Source organism: Talpa europaea (assembly GCF_964194135.1).
Source record: "Talpa europaea genome assembly, chromosome: X".
Taxonomy (NCBI): Eukaryota; Metazoa; Chordata; class Mammalia; order Eulipotyphla; family Talpidae; genus Talpa; species Talpa europaea.
The window spans coordinates 24,043,068-24,060,826 of NC_140081.1; the positions used below are offsets into that span (position 1 = coordinate 24,043,068).

Here is a 17,759-nt window from a genome sequence, read left to right on the forward strand (position 1 = left end):
ATTTGTTGTTGCTAGTTTTTTTAATATGTGCCATTCTCACTGGTGTAAGATGGTATCTCATGGTAGTTTTGATTTGCATTTCCCTGATGACAAGTGATGTTGAACATTTTTTCATATGCCTGTTGGCCATTTGCATTTCCTCTTCAGAGAAGTTTCTTTTAAGCTCTTCTGCCCATTTTTTGACTGGATTATTTTCTTTGTTGTTGTTGAGTCTCATCAGCTCTTTGCAGATTTTTGTGATCAGTCCTTTATCATTAGTGTTGGGTGCAAAAATGTTCTCCCAGTTGGTGGGGTTTCTCTTTGTTTTTGTTATTGTCTCTTTTGCTGTGCAAAAGCTCTTTAATTTGATGTAGTCCCAGCTGTTTATCTTTGCCTTCACTATCACTGCTTTGGGTGATGTGTCTGTAAAGATGTCTTTGATGTGCAAATCACGTAGTGTTTCGCCTATATTTCCTTCTATATATTTTATGGTTTCAGGTCTTATGTCTAGTTCTTTAATCCATTTTGAGTTGATTTTTGTGTATGGTGTGAGGTGGTGGTCAAGCTTCATTCTTTTGCATGTAGCGACCCAGTTTTCCCAGCACCATTTATTGAACAAACTTTCTTTGCTCCAATGCATATTCTTTGCTCCTTTGTCAAAGATTAGTTGACCATAAATCTGTGGGTTTATTTCTGGATTTTCTATTCGATTCCATTGGTCTGTATGTCTGTTCTTGTTCCAATACCATGCAGTTTTGATGATTATGGCTTTGTAGTATAGTTTGAAGTCTGGGAGTCTGATGCCTCCATTCCCTTCTTTTTTTTTCAGGAGAGCTTTGGCTATTCGGGGTTTTTTGTGATTCCATATGAATTTCATCAATAATTGTTCTATTTCTTTGAAGAATGACATTGAAATTTTGATTGGAATAGCATTGAATCTGTATATTGCTTTTGGAAGGATGGCCATTTTAATAATGTTTATTCTTCCAATCCATGAGCAGGGGATGTCTCTCCATTTCTTTGTGTCTTCTTCTATTTCTTTTAACAGTGTTTTATAGTTTTCTTTGTATAGGTCCTTTACCTCTTTTGTTAGATTTATTCCCAAATATTTGATTTTTTTTGTTTCAATAACAAAAGGGATGGTCTTTTTGATTTCTTCTTCTTCAGATTTATTGTTTGTGTATAGGAAGGCTACTGACTTTTGCGTGTTGATTTTGTATCCTGCCACTTTACTGAACTGATTGATGAGTTGAATTAGCTTTTCTGTGGAGTTTTTGGGGTTCTCTATATATAATATCATATCGTCTGCAAATAGTGATAGTTTGACTTCTTCTTTTCCTATTTGGATTCCTTGGATGTCTTTCTCTTGTCTTATTGCCCTGGCTAGGACTTCCAGTATTATATTGAAAAGCAATGGTGAGAGTGGACATCCTTGTCTTGTTCCAGATCTTAATGGAATTGCTTTCAGCTTTTCACCATTGAGAATGATACTGGCTGTTGGCTTGTCATAGATGGCCTTTATGATGTTGAGGTATGTTCCTTGTATCCCAAGAATTTCAAGGGCTTTTATCATGAATGGGTGTTGCACTTTGTCGAAAGCTTTCTCAGCATCTATTGATATTATCATATGGTTTTTATATTTCTTTTTGTTGATGTGTTGGATAACATTGATTGATTTTCGGATGTTAAACCATCCTTGTGCCCCTGGAATGAATCCAACTTGGTCGTGGTGAATTATCTTATGGATACATTGTTGGATTCTGATAGCTAAAATTTTATTGAGGATTTTTGCATCAGTGTTCATTAGGGAGATTGGCCTGTAGTTTTCCTTTTTTGTGTTGTCCTTGTTCGGTTTTGGTATTAGTGTAATGTTGGCTTCATAAAACGTGTTTGGTATTGTCCCTTCCTTCTCAATTTTTTGGAAGAGTTTGTGAAGGATAGGCACTAATTCGTCTCTGAATGTTTGGTAGAATTCATTTGTAAATCCATCAGGTCCTGGGCTTTTGTTTTTGGGGAGGTTTTTTATTACCATTTCAATTTCGCTAATTGTAATTGGTCTGTTTAGGTGTTCTATTTCTTCTTTATCTAGCTTTGGGTGATTGTAGAGTTGTAGGAATTTGTCCATCTCCTCTAGATTGTTGAACTTGTTTCCATATAACTGTTCATAGTAGTTACTGATTATTCTTTTGATTTCTGCTGTGTCCGTTGTGATTTCTCCTCTTTCATTGATGATCCTGTTTATTTGTGCTTTCTCCCTTTTTTCCTTTGTGAGCCTGGCTAGGGGTTTGTCTATTTTATTGATTTTTTCAAAGAACCAGCTCTTGGTTTCATTGATCTTTTGGATTGTTTTTTTAGTTTCAATTTCATTTATTTCTGCTTTGGTTTTTATTATTTCTTTTCTTCTACTGGTTTTGGGGTTTTTTTGTTGTTCTTTTTCTAGATCTTTGAGCTTCGAGATTAGGTTGTTTCTTTGCGTTCTTTCTTGTTTCTTGATGTGAGCTTCTATTGCTATATATTTTCCTCTTATTACTGCTTTTGCTGCATCCCATACATTTAGGATATTGGTGTCCTCCTTGTCGTTCAATTCAAAAAATTTTTTAATTTCTTCTTTGATCTCCTCATTAGTCCAATGGTCTTCCAGTAGTGTGGTTTTTAATCTCCATGAGGTAGGAAAGTTCCTTGCCTTCTTTTTATGGTTTATTTCTAGTTTGATGCCTTCATGGTCAGAAAAGATGGTTGATATGATTTCAATCTTGGTGTATCTGTTGATGTTTGTCTTGTGCCCCAGTATGTGATCGATCCTGGAGAATGATCCGTGTGCGCTTGAGAAAAATGTGTACTCCGTTTTTTTGGGGTTTAGTGTTCTATAGATGTCTGTTAAGCCCAATTGCTCTAGGTCCTTATTTAGAGCTTTAGTTTCTTTACTTATTTTTTGTCTTGTTGATCTATCCATTGTTGATAGTGGTGTGTTGAAGTCTCCCACTACGTATGTGTTTTCTCTGATGTCTGTTTTCAGAGAGGACAACAGTTGTCTGATATATTTTGGTGCTCCTTCGTTTGGTGAGTATATGTTAATGAGTGTTATTTCTTCTTGAAGTATTGTCCCCTTGATCATAATGTAGTGACCCTTGGGGTCTCTTTTTATCTTTTTGAGTTTGAAATCTGTTTTATCTGATATAAGTATAGCTGTTCCTGCTTTCTTTTTTGGTCCATTTGCTTGTAGGATTGTTTTCCATCCTTTAACTTTGAGCCTATTTTTATCTTTTGTAGCTAAATGTGTTTCCTGGAGACAGCAAAAGGTTGGGTTTTGTTTCTTAATCCAGGCTGCAACTCTGTGTCTTTTTATTGAAGAGTTTAGTCCATTTACATTCAGAGTTATTATTGATATGTTAACATCTGTATTTGCCATTGTGTTTGTCTTTCCTTTGATTTTATTTATTTATTCTTTTAATAACTTTTTTTTTTGGCCTTCTTTCATTGTTATTCGTCCCTCTGAGGTTCTGGCTTTAGGACTCCTTGTAGTATTTTTTGGAGTGGGGGTTTAGTTGCAATGAAATTCCGGAGTTTCTGTTTGTCTGGAAAGGTCCATATTCTTTCTTCAAAGAGGAAGGAGAGCTTTGCGGGATAGAGTATTCTTGGTTGGCATCTGTTTTCTTGGAGTCTGTTGACTATGTCCCTCCACTCTCTCCTTGCCCGTAGTGTTTCTTCGGAGAAGTCTGATGTCAGCCTGATTGGTTTTCCTTTGACTGTTATCTGTTTCTTCCCTCTTGCCAGCTTCATTATTTTTTCCTTGTCCTGGATTCTTGGGAGCTTTACTATTATGTGTCTTGCTGTACTTTTCCTTTCGTCGTGGAAGTTTGGTGTTCTTCTTGCTTCTTGTATATCAATTTTCAGCTCCTTCTTCACATTTGGGAAGTTCTCTTCAATTATCTCTTTGAATATTTTCTCTGTTCCTACATCTCTCTCCTCTCCTTCTGGTATTCCTATAACTCTTATATTTCCTTTCCTCATGGAGTCAGATAGTTCCCGAAGTCTTTCCTCGTTCTTTTTCCTTCGTACTTCTCTTTCCTTTTCTGTTTTGGTTCTTTTTATTTCTATGTCTTCAAGATTACTTATTCGTTCTTCCATTTCATCTATTCTGCTTTCATTGCTTTTCCCAGAATTCTTTAGTTCTTCCATTAATTCTTTGATCTCCTGCATTTCTTTTACTTCCCTCTTTAGGGACTCAATTTCTTTCTTCTGACCATTGTTTTCCCTCTCTAGGGACTCAATTGCATTCTTCTGATCGTTGATTATTTTTCCCTTATCATTGTTTTCCTTTATGACTTCTGTTAGTTTTTTAATCACGGCAATTTTAAATTCTCTTTCTGGAAGGCTCAGAAATTCTTCCAAGTTATTGTCTTTGCAATCTGGGGGCTGGCTTTCTTTTTGTGGTGTGCTTTTTCTCTGGAGAGTTGCTAGGTTGCGTGTGGTTCTTCTCTTCCCTACTGTCTGTTTTCTAATTTGCCGTATGCGTTGGGACACTGTGTAGTTGGGACTGGCCGGCATCTTGGGTGGGCTTCTCTGTTCCCCTCTGGTTCTTCCAGGTGTCATCTGTCAGTTTCAAGCAGTCTTTACTGGAGAAAGGTCCCTGTTCTAAAATGCCAATGTAGGGACACACTCCCCTGTGCGCCTGGTCTGCCCCGGCGGTGGGTTCCTGCTCCCCTCTGGGCTTGGACTGCAGGCCAGAGGGGGTCTGGCTTGGGCGAACTTCCCCCGCTCACCTCTGGCTCCTGAGGAAGCCTTCTGCAGGTAGTCTTTACTGAAGAAATGTCCCTGTTCTAAAATGGTGATGTGGGACACACTCCCTGCGTGTCTGGTCTCAGGCACACTCTTCTGCGCACCTGGTCTGCCCCGGCTGTGGGTGCTCGCTCTCCCTGTGGGCTCAGACTACTTGTTCGGAAGGGGCCCGGTGTGGGCAAACTCCCCAGCTGGCCACTAGCTCCTTCAGGAGCCTCTGCTGGCTTCAAGTCGCTAGGTGGTGCCAGAGATCTCTCCTAGAGCCCTTGGGGAGCTGATTTTCCACCCCGTGGGACAGGGAGCAGAGCGGGGATGGTAGGGTACACCTCAACGGCTTTGGGGTGCTGTGTCTGCCTTGTGCCCCACCGTCGTGGGGAACCCACGCCCCTAATTTCGTGCCCCGGGTCTCTGTTCCAAAGCCCTCAGTTCCAGGACGCGGGCTGTAGCCCAGATCAGTGGGGCGGGAATGGCGCCTTTTGAATCCTGCTCCCCTGCCTGGGCGCCTTGTTCCTGCTCACTCAGGATGGGCCTCCGCCGTCTCCCCCTAATTTCGTGCCCGGGTCTCAGTTCCAAAGCCCTCAGTTCCAGGATGCGGGCTGTAGCCCAGATCAGTGGCGCGGGAATGGCGCCTTTTGAGTCCAGCTCCCTTGCCTGGGCGCCTTGTTCCTGCTCACTCAGGGAGGGCCTCCGCAGTCTTCCCCTAATTTCGTGCCCCGGGTCTCAGTTCCAAAGCCCTCAGTTCCAGGACGCAGGCTGTAGCCCAGATCAGTGGCGCGGGAATGGCGCCTTTTGAATCCAGCTCCCTTGCCTGGGCGCCTTGTTCCTGCTCACTCAGGGAGGGCCTCCGCAGTCTCCCCCTAATTTCGTGCCCCGGGTCTCAGTTCCAAAGCCCTCAGTTCCAGGACGCGGGCTGTAGCCCAGATCAGTGGCGCGGGAATGGCGCCTTTTGAATCCCGCTCCCCTGCCTGGGCGCCTTGTTCCTGCTCACTCAGGGAGGGCCTCCGCCGTCTCCCCCTAATTTCGTGCCCCGGGTCTCAGTTCCAAAGCCCTCAGTTCCAGGACGCGGGCTGTAGCCCAGATCAGTGGCGCGGGAATGGCGCCTTTTGAATCCCGCTCCCCTGCCTGGGCGCCTTGTTCCTGCTCACTCAGGGAGGGCCTCCGCCGTCTCCCCGCAAGCCTAGGTCACAGGCGCGGGGACCTGGGCAGCTGCGATCCGGTCCGGATCCGCGCCGCTTTCCGCACGCAACCTTACCGGGCGGCCGGGGCTGTGTGCTGGTGCTGGTCTCCTCCTGGGGGGCGTGGCTCTCTTTAATGGCGCCTGGAGCTCACCTCCGCGGCGGATCCTGCAGGGTTCGCCTCTCCCGTTCACGGGGTGTGGTGGCTGCAATAGTTCCTTTCCACTCACAGTCCCACTTGCTGCGTCCGTTTTTCTTGTTGGCCGTTTTGGTTTGTTGTTTCCCTCCTTTCTGCCGGTCGGAGAGTGCCGACTTTGTGGGCGGGGGAGGGGAGCAGGGTTCTGCGCTTCCCTCCCTTCTCGTCCTCTTTTATGGCAACTTTCTTCTTCGGGCAGTTTGCTGGAGTAGTCCGTTTATCTTCCGTGTCCCAGTTCTCACTGGGACCTGCCGCTTTTCCTCCCTATTAACTTTTTTTAATGGGAGATCTTACTCGCAGCGTCTCCTCGCCGCCATGTTGCTCCGCCCCCGATTTTTCTGTAAACTCTTAACTGGAACCCTACCCATGGTTCACCTTGTTGTAAACTAGGCGTTGAGTGTTCAGATTGGTATACTTTGGTAAGAAATCCAGATGCTTTCTAAATTTAATTCAGATCTCACATAATTTCAATGTGAAACATTTAGACCAAAGTTGATTTGACTTGAAAATTGTATTCATGTTTCAACTTCTAATGGAGTATATAATGTACATTCCTCCTTCAAATGAAATGAAAAAGACACAAATTGAAATACCTTTTTATAATATTTTATGGTAACTTGCACAAAATGTAAGTGCATAGCTTGGCTGTTTACATTTGGATAAACCAGTAATACAACTAAATAAGACACAGAATATTTTCAGCACCCTTCTTAGTAACTACCTCAACCCTATAAGGGTAACTACTCTTGAAGTCCATGACCACAGGTTAGTCTTGTGTCTTAGACTCATAAAAATGGAATCATACGGCATAGACTGTTTCATGTCACTTCTTTCAAATTTCTTTCTGCAAGGGCTAATTTATTGGCACATGTAAACGTAGTCTTTATTGTTCTGTAGCGTTCCACTGTATGACTATAGCACAGATTATCCATTTTGGACTCTTTATTCTGTCCCATGGCTTCATGTGTCTGCTTTTATGTTGATGCCATAGAATTGTTTTGATTACTAAGCTTTATAATATAGTTTTAAATGGAGACATGTGATGCCTCTACCTTTGTTGTTTTTCCTCAGGATTGCTTAGCTATTTGGGTTTTTTTGGTTCCATATAAATTTTAGGATTGTTTTTTCTATTTTGGTGAGAACTGACATTGGAAATTTGTTAGGAATTGCATTGAATCTATAGATGGCTTTGGACAGTATGGACATTTTAACAGTATTAATTATTGTGATTCATTCCATTCTAATTATATTCTGCTAAGGATATGTGAACAAAGTGGTAAAGATAATACTATAAAATATTGAAAGTTCTTTCTTCCTAACAAGAGCAATACTTTTTTCCCATAGTGCCTCCATCATTTGTGGGTTGATTATAAAAAGAGCTTTGCCTTTATGTTCTGTTGTGCCTATTCTGATACATTTTGTAAATACATAAACATTTGAGGCTGGAAGGAGTAAATAATTGAAGCTGTCATTAAAAAATGTTGGGACAGTCTAAAATGTATTAGAATTAAAATAACAAAATATGCAAAAGTATTGTTCTTATTGTTTACACATATTTAATTGTGTTAAAAGCCTTCTGTACTAAACTCAGGTTGAATAGATATTTGAGATTTTTTTTGAAAGCTCCCCAAATGATTTGAATGGACATCCAGTTTGGGAAGCCCCTGTACTAAATTTGACTCCAAATTTATTGTCTGTTTCATCTATCCATTTCTGAGAATGCTGCAATCCCCCACGTTGCACTAAATTCTGTTAACTTTTTGCTCTCTCTATTTCAAATCTATTTTTTTAGGGACATGCAAGTTCAAGGTTATGCTTCATAGATGAATTATTTCCTTTGTCATTATGGACTGACCTTTTTTCTCCCTAAATATGATGTTTCCTTCAAAGTTCATTTTTTTCTATTATTATAGCTGTTATAATTATTTTTCTTTTGATAAACATTTACCAAGGTTGTTATTCTATATCATTCTGCTTTTAGCCTTTCTGTGTAATATTTTTGATGGGTCTTTTAGACAGTGTACAACTGCACTTTGTTTTCTTTTTTCTGCTCAATCTGAGAAAATCTTAAAATGAAAAACTTAATCTAGTTATGTTTTGATATTGCTAATATTTTTACTTTATTTCCACCATGTTATTTTTTCTCTATTCATTTCTTGCTTTTCTTCTTCCTACCTTTTATTAATTTATGATATTTTTATATTTCTTTTTTAAATTATACATAATATGTCTATTGTTTTAGTGATTAATCTTCCTACTATTCATACTGGCAATATAAAGTTAATCAGAATCTATATCTTCCTCCAAAATAATACAAAGTGTTTTAATTGCAGTCACCTGTCACTTAACTTCCTAGAGCTTGTGGGTACTAATTCTCTTGTATGTTCTGTTTGCTGACTGTTGCCCATGGTAGATTGTTTCCTTGCATCTTACATTTTTGGAATAAGCTTCTCAGTGAGGATTTTTAAAATTTTATTTTGGAAAAAAGTTATATCTATGGAAAAGTTGCAAAGATAATATGGAAATTTCTTGCCAGTCCCCTACTGTTACTACCTTCCACTAACCTTGTGCATTTGTCAAAAGTAGGAACCAATGCTGGTATATTACTATTAACTAAATTCCATACTTCACTCATATTTCACCAGATTTCCTACCAGTATCCTTATCGTGTTTCAGGATCTAACTCAGTAAGCAACACTACATTTAGAGAACAGATTGTTTTTTCTGTAGTAGTTCCACACAATCTGGGTTATAGAATTTTCTCTATAGGGATATTATGCAGTTGTTTAGCTGGGCATTCAAGGAGTTTTGCTGATTCACAACAAGATTTTATATTAGCATGTCACCTAGAGAAATCATGCACAACATAGGTAGTATAAATTTAGAGTTCACACCTGTACATGTCTTATTTCTGTAGGGATTTATGCAGGGCAATAAGATACAGATCACAGCTCAGTGTGGGCCCAAGGATATGCCTCTTGACTCCGTATGGAAGTTAAATCCTCAAGCACTGGGGAGTATACTAGGTCCAATGTCTCATCCCTCCCTCCCACTCTCTTACCTGTTCATTGATGGAACACAATTCATGGACCTATTTTTCTAGTTTTAAGTTTCTTTGTTTCTATCTCTTGGAGACTCACCTTTCTGTCTTTAGTGGTATATTTAATTCTGAAACATATTATCTGGTATTTTAACTTCTGCCTAGTGTTCGAGTCTTCATTATTTTTTATCCATTTGCTATGTTGATTGGACCTGTATTATTCTATTATTTGCAATGTGTTACATGTTGCTGTCTTGTTCTTTAATTATTTCATGTGTAAGTAATTTCACTTACAGTTGGGATTTTTTTAATAATGTTCCTGCAAACAAGGACAAATGCAAATACTGCTTTTATAGCCCCAGAGTGACTGGTACCGAGCTAAGAACATTTTAGGGTCTCAAATTATTTTATGAATAATTAATGAAATAACTACAAGTTCTTAAACTGTGTACCAGAAGCTTAACTGGGCTTCATTTATTTAATGTTCTTCATTTATTAAATGTTCTTCATTTATTTCTGTTGCTTTTAGAATCCTGTTTATTGCTCTACCTCTAAAATTCTGTGGCATTCTGTTTTGCCTCATATCTTCTTTTTCCATTTAGTGTATCAATATTTTTATCTATGGATAGGACATCGTTTCTCCCACTGCCCTCAAAATAAACAGCTCTAACGTGTGAATACTACTAGATGATTCAACTTGACTTCTCACCCAGACTTATAGTCACAATCCCTAGACTTTTGTTTCTTGGAGGAGGCAAAGTGGTGACCTCTGTCTCCTAATAGAACCTCCAGTACAACTTGTGCAAATAGGGCAATAAATACAAAAAGTATCCAAGAATGCACAAGTGAAGTTGTCTTAGTCCTGGTAGTTCTCTGCCACAAAAAGTACTAAATGTGTGCGCAGAAATTTTGACCCGTGCTATTAACCAGTGCTACTATATTAACCAGTACTATTAATCAGTACAATTTGTTGCAGAAAGCTACAAGGGCTAGGAGACACTCATTTATCTGTTTGTGGTTCCTTTTGAGATATTGTGTGATGTTTGCATGGAGTAATACATTTAACTCAAAGAAGATTAAGTGCAGACCTACTAGCTTCAGACCATAGGATATGTGAAGACAAGTAAGAAAGTGTCTGTCTTCATGCAACGTTGAGTAATTTCTATATGTATAGAAGACCATGCAAGGTACTAGTCTTTCTGCTAGAATAATTCAGATTTCTACAGTTGATTATGAAAAAAGTCAGTATCTTCTATGAATACAGCTGTGTTAGTTTTATCTACTGCTTTATAACAAATGGTGCTGTCAATTAGAAGTTTAAAACAAACATTTTATCACAGTATCTGTGCATTTGGGAACTCAGGAATGGCTTAGCTGGGTGCCTCTGGCTTTCAAGTTCTCTTATGAAGTTGCAGTTAAGCTATTATTTGGGGCTTTCATCTCCTGGGAAAGCTCGATGCAGGGGAGGAAAATCAGCTTCTGAGTTCATTCACTTCCCCAAGTTAGGAAATCCAAGAGACAGTGTTCAAGACATAAGCCACTTTTTTATGACCTAACCTTAGAAGTAACACACCATCACTTCTGTAATATTCTGTTTGTTAAAAGTCAGAAAATAAATCTAGCCCATGCAAAAGGGAAGGAATTACACAAAAGTATGAATACTAAGAAACTTGGATCATTGCCTGGGATCATTGGGGGCCACCTTTGAAGTTGCCCCCCTCAAATAGACTTGATTTGCTTCTCTTTGGGACTTACTGAATGATTCACATATAGTTACCAGAGAATAGCAACTCAACTAAGGAAGAGAACTGTTTAACAAGAAAGTTTACACTTCATTCTTCTTTTTTTTTTTTGGCTTCACCTCCCCAAATATTTCTCTTTAGGAATTAGAATTTCTGATGATCAGAAAAACAAAATGAAAGTTTTCAATGATACCAGAGTTATGTTTCTATTACCTTGCAATATCTTCTAATTTCTGCGTGTCTATTCTCTCAAAAAATCTAGTAATTATTTCTATTGTGAAAAAAAATAAATTGAGGCATATTACAATTTTAGAAAATTATTTCAGGAACAAGTCATCGGCATGGAGCAGCATCGAGCTAGATGTGGTTAGAAGCACTATCAATGGGAACTGGGGGAAAGCTTTTATAGAGAACACCGTGGAAAGAAAATAAGGACATTATTGATTGGCTATAGTTTCAAACCTAATTAATTGGCTGGTTGTGATTGATTGTCCTTAGCTTTTGCTTTCGTAACCTTGAAGTATTTACAGGCTTACATTTTGGTTTGCTCACTAGGCACCTCAGCATTAAAGCTCTATCAGTCACATGGCCTCCCTTAATTAACTTGACATGTACTACCACACACCTCTTGGTAAAATAGCCTTCAAGAGAAATCATTAAAAATAAATGACTTGGTATTTGATTTTTTTACCCATTCATCTATTACCTTTACTTACCCGGATTCATTCTTCAAAATGCTGGTTGGTGCAGTTAAAGGATGGAATGGTGCGATGAATACTTGTTTTATTTGTAATTTTGTGATAGCAAAAAGTTACATCTTTCATAAGCTGTTAATAGATGGAGAAACATGTCCAAAGTACTCTCTAGAATAGTAAGAGTCTAGAAATCATGTTATAGTTGAAGGAACTTGGTATCATCTGGTTCTCCAGGTTTGTGTGCAGGGGAGTTGAGCGTGTTGGGGAGGTATGGCAAAGCATAGATATCATTTTCTTCGTCATCTTTTGAGTTCATGAGAGTTCAAGCCTGGGCCCTCCTGCGCATGCTCTCCTCCTGGGCAATTTTATCTGCTCCTGTTGCTTCAGTCACCACACATGTCATGACTTCCATCTTCAAATAGCCGGTTCACATATATCTTTGGAGTTGCAAATCTGTATAATTCAACTATACTACCATAGGACCGGAACTCAGGATAGAAACTCAGTGTGGTGGCAGTGGGGAAGCCAACTTGGACATCAAATCAAGGACAAGTTCAAGTCAGTCTGGTTTGGATTTTGAAAAACAAGAATTTTGGGTAGACTTTTTTTATGCAGTCATTTCACAGATATTTTTTAAACACCTACTATGAGCAGACACTGCTCTGAATTTGGGACTACAGTCGTGACAAGACAAAGCAGATCCTTTGCCTTCATGAAATTTATGTTATTAATGGGAGAAGATAAATAACTATATGCATATGTATTTAAAAGATTAATAGCGGTATATTCTAGAAAGAAAATGAAGACAGGTGATGCTGCTGATGTTACTTTAAATAGTTGAATTGTCACTTTATTTTGAATTTGTTTGTGACCCTGAATAGTCAGCTCTGACATCGTCTCATCTGAGTTAAAGATTTATTATTTATGCATACAAGACCTGGGGTGTGGGCCAGAGGTACAGGTGGGTGAGAGGATTTACCAGAGAGTGGGGAGCAGAACAGGTAGATTTACTGAAATACACTGCTGAGGGGAATATCGGGTGAGACAAGAGAGATCTGCTGCGCCATGTGGGTCAGTTCCTGGCTGGGGATTTAACACGTGCTATAGTGTGGCTAGTGATAGCTTTGTGTGTGTGTGTGTGTGTCTGTATGTGTAATTTTTATAGAAATATATAATTTCATATATTATATATAATATATACATATAAATTATATATATTACAATCATTCTTCCTTTTTGTACAATGTATGCTTTCTCCTCTCAGGTGTAGTCCCCGTAAAATTCCCACCACCAATTCACCTGTGCTTGATTGTGCTGAGACTTTAACCCCTGAACCACCAGGGAGACCTAATCTGAGTTAATTTAAAGGTGGGATGAAGTCAGGTTTAAATATACCTGAAGCTTTGAGTCAGGCAATGTGGCCACAGGTGACAGTGTGTATAGGAACCAGCCACTCATGTTTCTGTAAATGAGGTTAAAAACCTCTCCCGAATAAGGACCCTGAAGATACTTCCAAAAATTCAACTGATCTCTAATTTACATATATCCCCTTGGAAAGAATATTTAACTTTGTGCAGAGGGATACAGCAATGTTCATGGTGAACACTGGTTCATGGTGAGAAGCAAAGTTCAACTGAATAAAATTTAAAAACCTTAATGGCTTTCTTTATTCAGTGATTCATGAATGGGTTGACATCCCATCTAGCAGATAGAAGGAGATCTAAAGAGCTGTACAAAATGAAAAGCTTTTATGGTCAGAAAGGGGGAAAGATAAGGAAAGAGAGAGTTCTTTCAGGCAAGGTACCTCCTCTATTTTAGGGGGAAGAGAAAGGGCTTGTCGGGCAGATGACCTCATCTGTGCTGTCCAGGAAATTCCAGACTGACTTGTTTAAGACTCCATTCCTGGGAGAGACTGAAACTAATTAGGTTTAGCTATTAGGTTAGCTATTAGGTTAGCGATCACCTTCCAGTTTGGTGATGGGATAGAGCACAAGTGACTCCATTTTGGGTCTGTGTCCTCTTTTTTAACAGTGTGTACACTAACAAGGAATATGCATGCTTTCATCATGGTTGATTGCTTTGTGGGCTAGCTCTGGCCTGTCACCCGTGGAACTACATCAGTCTTCAGTGTTGTATATGGGACTTTCCTATGAGATTGGATTCGAAGAAAGGGTTTTATAAGTTTTCAGAAAGAATTGTTTGAAAAACTCTGAATTAGATTATGACCCTACTGAGAGGCATCAAATTTACACAAAATGTGATTTCACCTGAGAACTTGTTACGCATACAGAATCGCGGCCCCACTTGGTATCAGACTCACAATCTGCATTTGAACAATATCGCCAGCACGTTCATAGTCTTCGAAATTTGAGATACACTGATTTAGGCCATTGGTTTCCAATCCTGGCTGTGCTTTGTAATCATCTGGGAGTAAAGACTTGCCAGAGGATTCTGACATGCAACCAAGTTTGAGAACAGCAATTTAGACCACAATCTGTGTCCTCAGGATGATTGGTGTCCTGAAAATGTGGGCTGTTTGGCCACCTGAAGAACCAGGTTTACAGTGCAAGTCCATCAGCTGGAATGCTCTACCACCTGCGAAGAGTGACAGCCCCCACCCTCCACTTACCTTAGCCCGGCATCCTTCATATGAAAGCTGGTACATAATGAATGAATAACTGCTGCTCTTGTAAGTGTGTGGAGGGAGTGGTGAGTGTATTGTGGATTCTTTCCCAGCAGATGGTATCATTTATCAACTGGTTTAGACAGCATCCAGATCTCATTTACATGCAGCGATTTTCCCTCTTCACCAGGGATTAACTCAGTAGAAGCACTCAGACTAGCTTGCCTGCTACTCACCCTATCCAGTTTAAATTTATTTTATGTAATTGCATGCAATAATTTATCTATGGAATTCCTCCGAGGGGGTGGGAAGCCACATGGATTGTCCAAACCACTGAAGGCAACAAATAAAAGGGCGTTATGCATGCATTACATCAGAAAGCAAACAGAATGGGATTATTTGAGGTAGGGGAGTAGGTGACTGAACATTTGGAAGAGGACACCTTTAGGAAGGCACCTCTTCTTGTATCCCCTCTATTTCCCAGATATGTGATTCAACAAGTTCAGTCTGCACCACGCATGTCTGTACTGTTGTTGCTGGTTTGCATTTTTTAAATGACAGCTAAATCACAGGAATGGAAAGGCATGAACTCTATTTTCAAAATTCCAATGGGTTACATCTCATTGCTCCAAAGTCACTTCAACAGGGACAAGTGGAACTGAGTTAGGAGAGGGTATGTGTGAACTTCTATTTTCTTGCTCAAGATGCTGGCTACGGTGAGAGTTCACTTTTGGGACATCCATGCTTGCCTGGAATAACAAGCAAGAAACCTAAGGAGGTAACTTGAGAGGACAAGTGTTCTTTTGATTTAATAGATAAAAGTACTGTGACTACTAAAAATTGTGATCATCCAACCTCAGTGTCCATTACAGTTGAAAATGACAGAATGGGGTCTCCCCGGTGGCGCAGCGGTTGAGCGCTGGGTTGCGAAGCTGCCCGCGGCCTCTGCGCCAGTTCGATCCCCGGCTGCTCCCCGGCCACCAAAGGAGGGTCCCACATGGCGCGCAGACCTCTCCTGCCGCCCGCTGCTCCCCTCAGCAGTGTACTTCGGTCCTTCTGCCTGCTCTGCTTCCCGCTCTGGCTCTGGTGAATTCTCTCACCCTCCCGAGCTTCTGACTGTACCCAGTGCATGTATAAACAAAACAAACAAACAAACAAACAAACAAACAAATAAGCATGCCTCTAAAAAAAAAAAAAAGAAAATGACAGAATGTGCTTATATTACAAGCTGAAATTCGTATTCCACATTTGAGTACCATCTCACACAAATTCATCATGGAAATACTCATTGTCTTCCAGTACACACATGGTCAATGGGTAAATGTAAAGTAGTTATCCAAATGGACCTCCCTGGGGTCGCAAGTGGTTAAGCACCGCACTATGAAGCAATCCGCAGCCTCTGCAGCACGAGTTCGATCCCTGGACGGCCAGGAAGCAACCCACATGGTGCAGCAGACCTCTCCTGTCTCGCCTGCTGCTCCCTTCAGCAGTGTTCTTTGGTCAGTCTGCCTGTTCTGTTCCCCACTTTGTCTCTGGTGAATCCTCTCACCCCCCGCAACTCTGGCCTGTACCCCAGCTCTTGTATGCAAAAATAAATAAATCTTTAGAAAAAAAATAAAGTAGTTATCCAAATGGAGATACACTATTATGAGCAATCCTTTATCACCCAGTTCCTTTGAAATAATAGCATTTCATATCAAAAGAGATTCTAGCCCTTCTTTGTAGAGGTGTTTGCCCTTCTTAGAAGGAAGACACAAGAAGATCCAACTACAAGGTGCCTACAAGAAACACACTTTTTAACTATAAAGATACAAATAGTCAACAGAAAGCTGCAGTGACTATTTATTATAAGACAAATTATATTGAAGAGCAAAGAATATTACCACTGTTAAAGAAGGTCATTTTATAATAATAAAGGGACCAGGTCATGAGGAAAAATAGCAATCTTGAAAGTTTATGTGCCTAATAAAGAAAATGACACAAATATGATAGAACTACAAAGACAAATACACAATTATAGTTGGAAATTTCAATGCCCCTCTCTCAACAACTGATTTATTAAAAGGTAATAAAGCAAGTATATGGTAGGCCTGAACAACCAAATCAACTACTTTTACACAGAATATTTATCAAGGCAGGACATATTATGGGTCATAAAACAAATCTCAATAAAAGACTCAGACTTATACAAAGTATAGTCTCTGACCACAATAGGATTTAAATAGGGATCAATAAAAGAAAACTCTGGAAAGTCCTTAAATATTTCAAAACTAAACATACTTCAAATAACCCATGGATCAAAGAAGAAATAAAATAGAAAATTAAAAACTATATTGAACTTAATGAAAATAATAAAAAAAAACATTAAAATTTATTGGACACAGCACAAGCAGTACTTGGGAGGAAACTTAAAGAACAAAATGACTAGTAGAAAATAATCAAATTTCAATCTTAATTCAATGGCTGCAACTTTGACCTGAAGAAATTAGAAAAGAAGAAGAAATTAAACCCAGAATAAGTGGAAGAAAGGAAATAATAAAAGTCAGAATGAAAATCAATGGGATAGGGGGCCTCCCCAGTGGCGCAGCAGTTGAGCACTGGGTTGCGATGCTGCCCGCTGCCTCTGCAGCGCCGGTTTGATCCCTGCCCGCCTGGCGAGGTTCCCACATGGCGCGCAGACCCTTCCTGCCATCTGCTGCTCCCCTCAGCAGTGTATTTCGTCAGTCTGCCTGTTCTGTTCCCGGCTCTGGCTCTGGTGAATTCTCTCACCCTCCCGTGCTTCTGACTGTACCCAGTGCTTGTATAAATAAATAAATAAATCTTTAAAAAAAATTAAAAAAAAAAAAAGAAAATCAATGGGATAGAAAATAGAATAACTGAATCAGTTGCTGATTTTTGGAAAAGATTGATATAATGGATAAACCTAGAGAGAGAACGTTTTTTCGCCGCCTGTCCACGGCCATCTTGGGTCGCATGCCTGCTCCCGGGAAGGGCCTGTGCCCATCGGCTCTGCCCTGTCACTGCAGTGTCCCCACCTGGCTGAAATGGACTTCTGACAACCTGAAGGAGCAGATCTACAAACTGGCCCAGAAGAGCCTGACTCCCTCACAGATCGGTGTGATGCTGAGAGATTCACATGGCTTTGCCCAAGTACGTTTTGTGACCAGCAAAATCTTGAGAATTCTTAAGTGCAAGGGACTTGCTCCTCATCTTCCCGAGGATATGTACCATTTAATTAAGACAGCTGTTGCTGTTTGAAAGCATCTTGAGAGGATAAGGATGCTAAATTTCGTCTCATTCTGATTCAGTCGTATTCACCGGTTGGCTTGCTATTACAAGACCAAACGGGTCCTCCCTCCCAACTGAAAATATAAGTCATCCACAGCGTCTGCCCTGGTTGTATAAATTTGTGTATTCAAGCAATAAAATCATTATTGTTTTTTTTAAAGATTGATTTATTTATACAAGAACTGGGTTCAGGCCAGACATGCGGGAGGGTAAGAGGATTCACCAGAGACAGAGTGGGGAAC

The 17,759-nt window shown here is 40.0% G+C and overlaps 1 pseudogene across 1 annotated transcript; it reads left to right on the forward strand.

Moving 5' to 3' along the window:
- The first annotated feature begins 16,293 nt into the window (after positions 1-16,293).
- Positions 16,294-17,634, forward strand: LOC311187494 (small ribosomal subunit protein uS15-like; annotated as a pseudogene). The gene has a single exon. The product of its transcript is annotated as a small ribosomal subunit protein uS15-like (transcript).
- Positions 17,635-17,759: the final 125 nt, after the last annotated feature.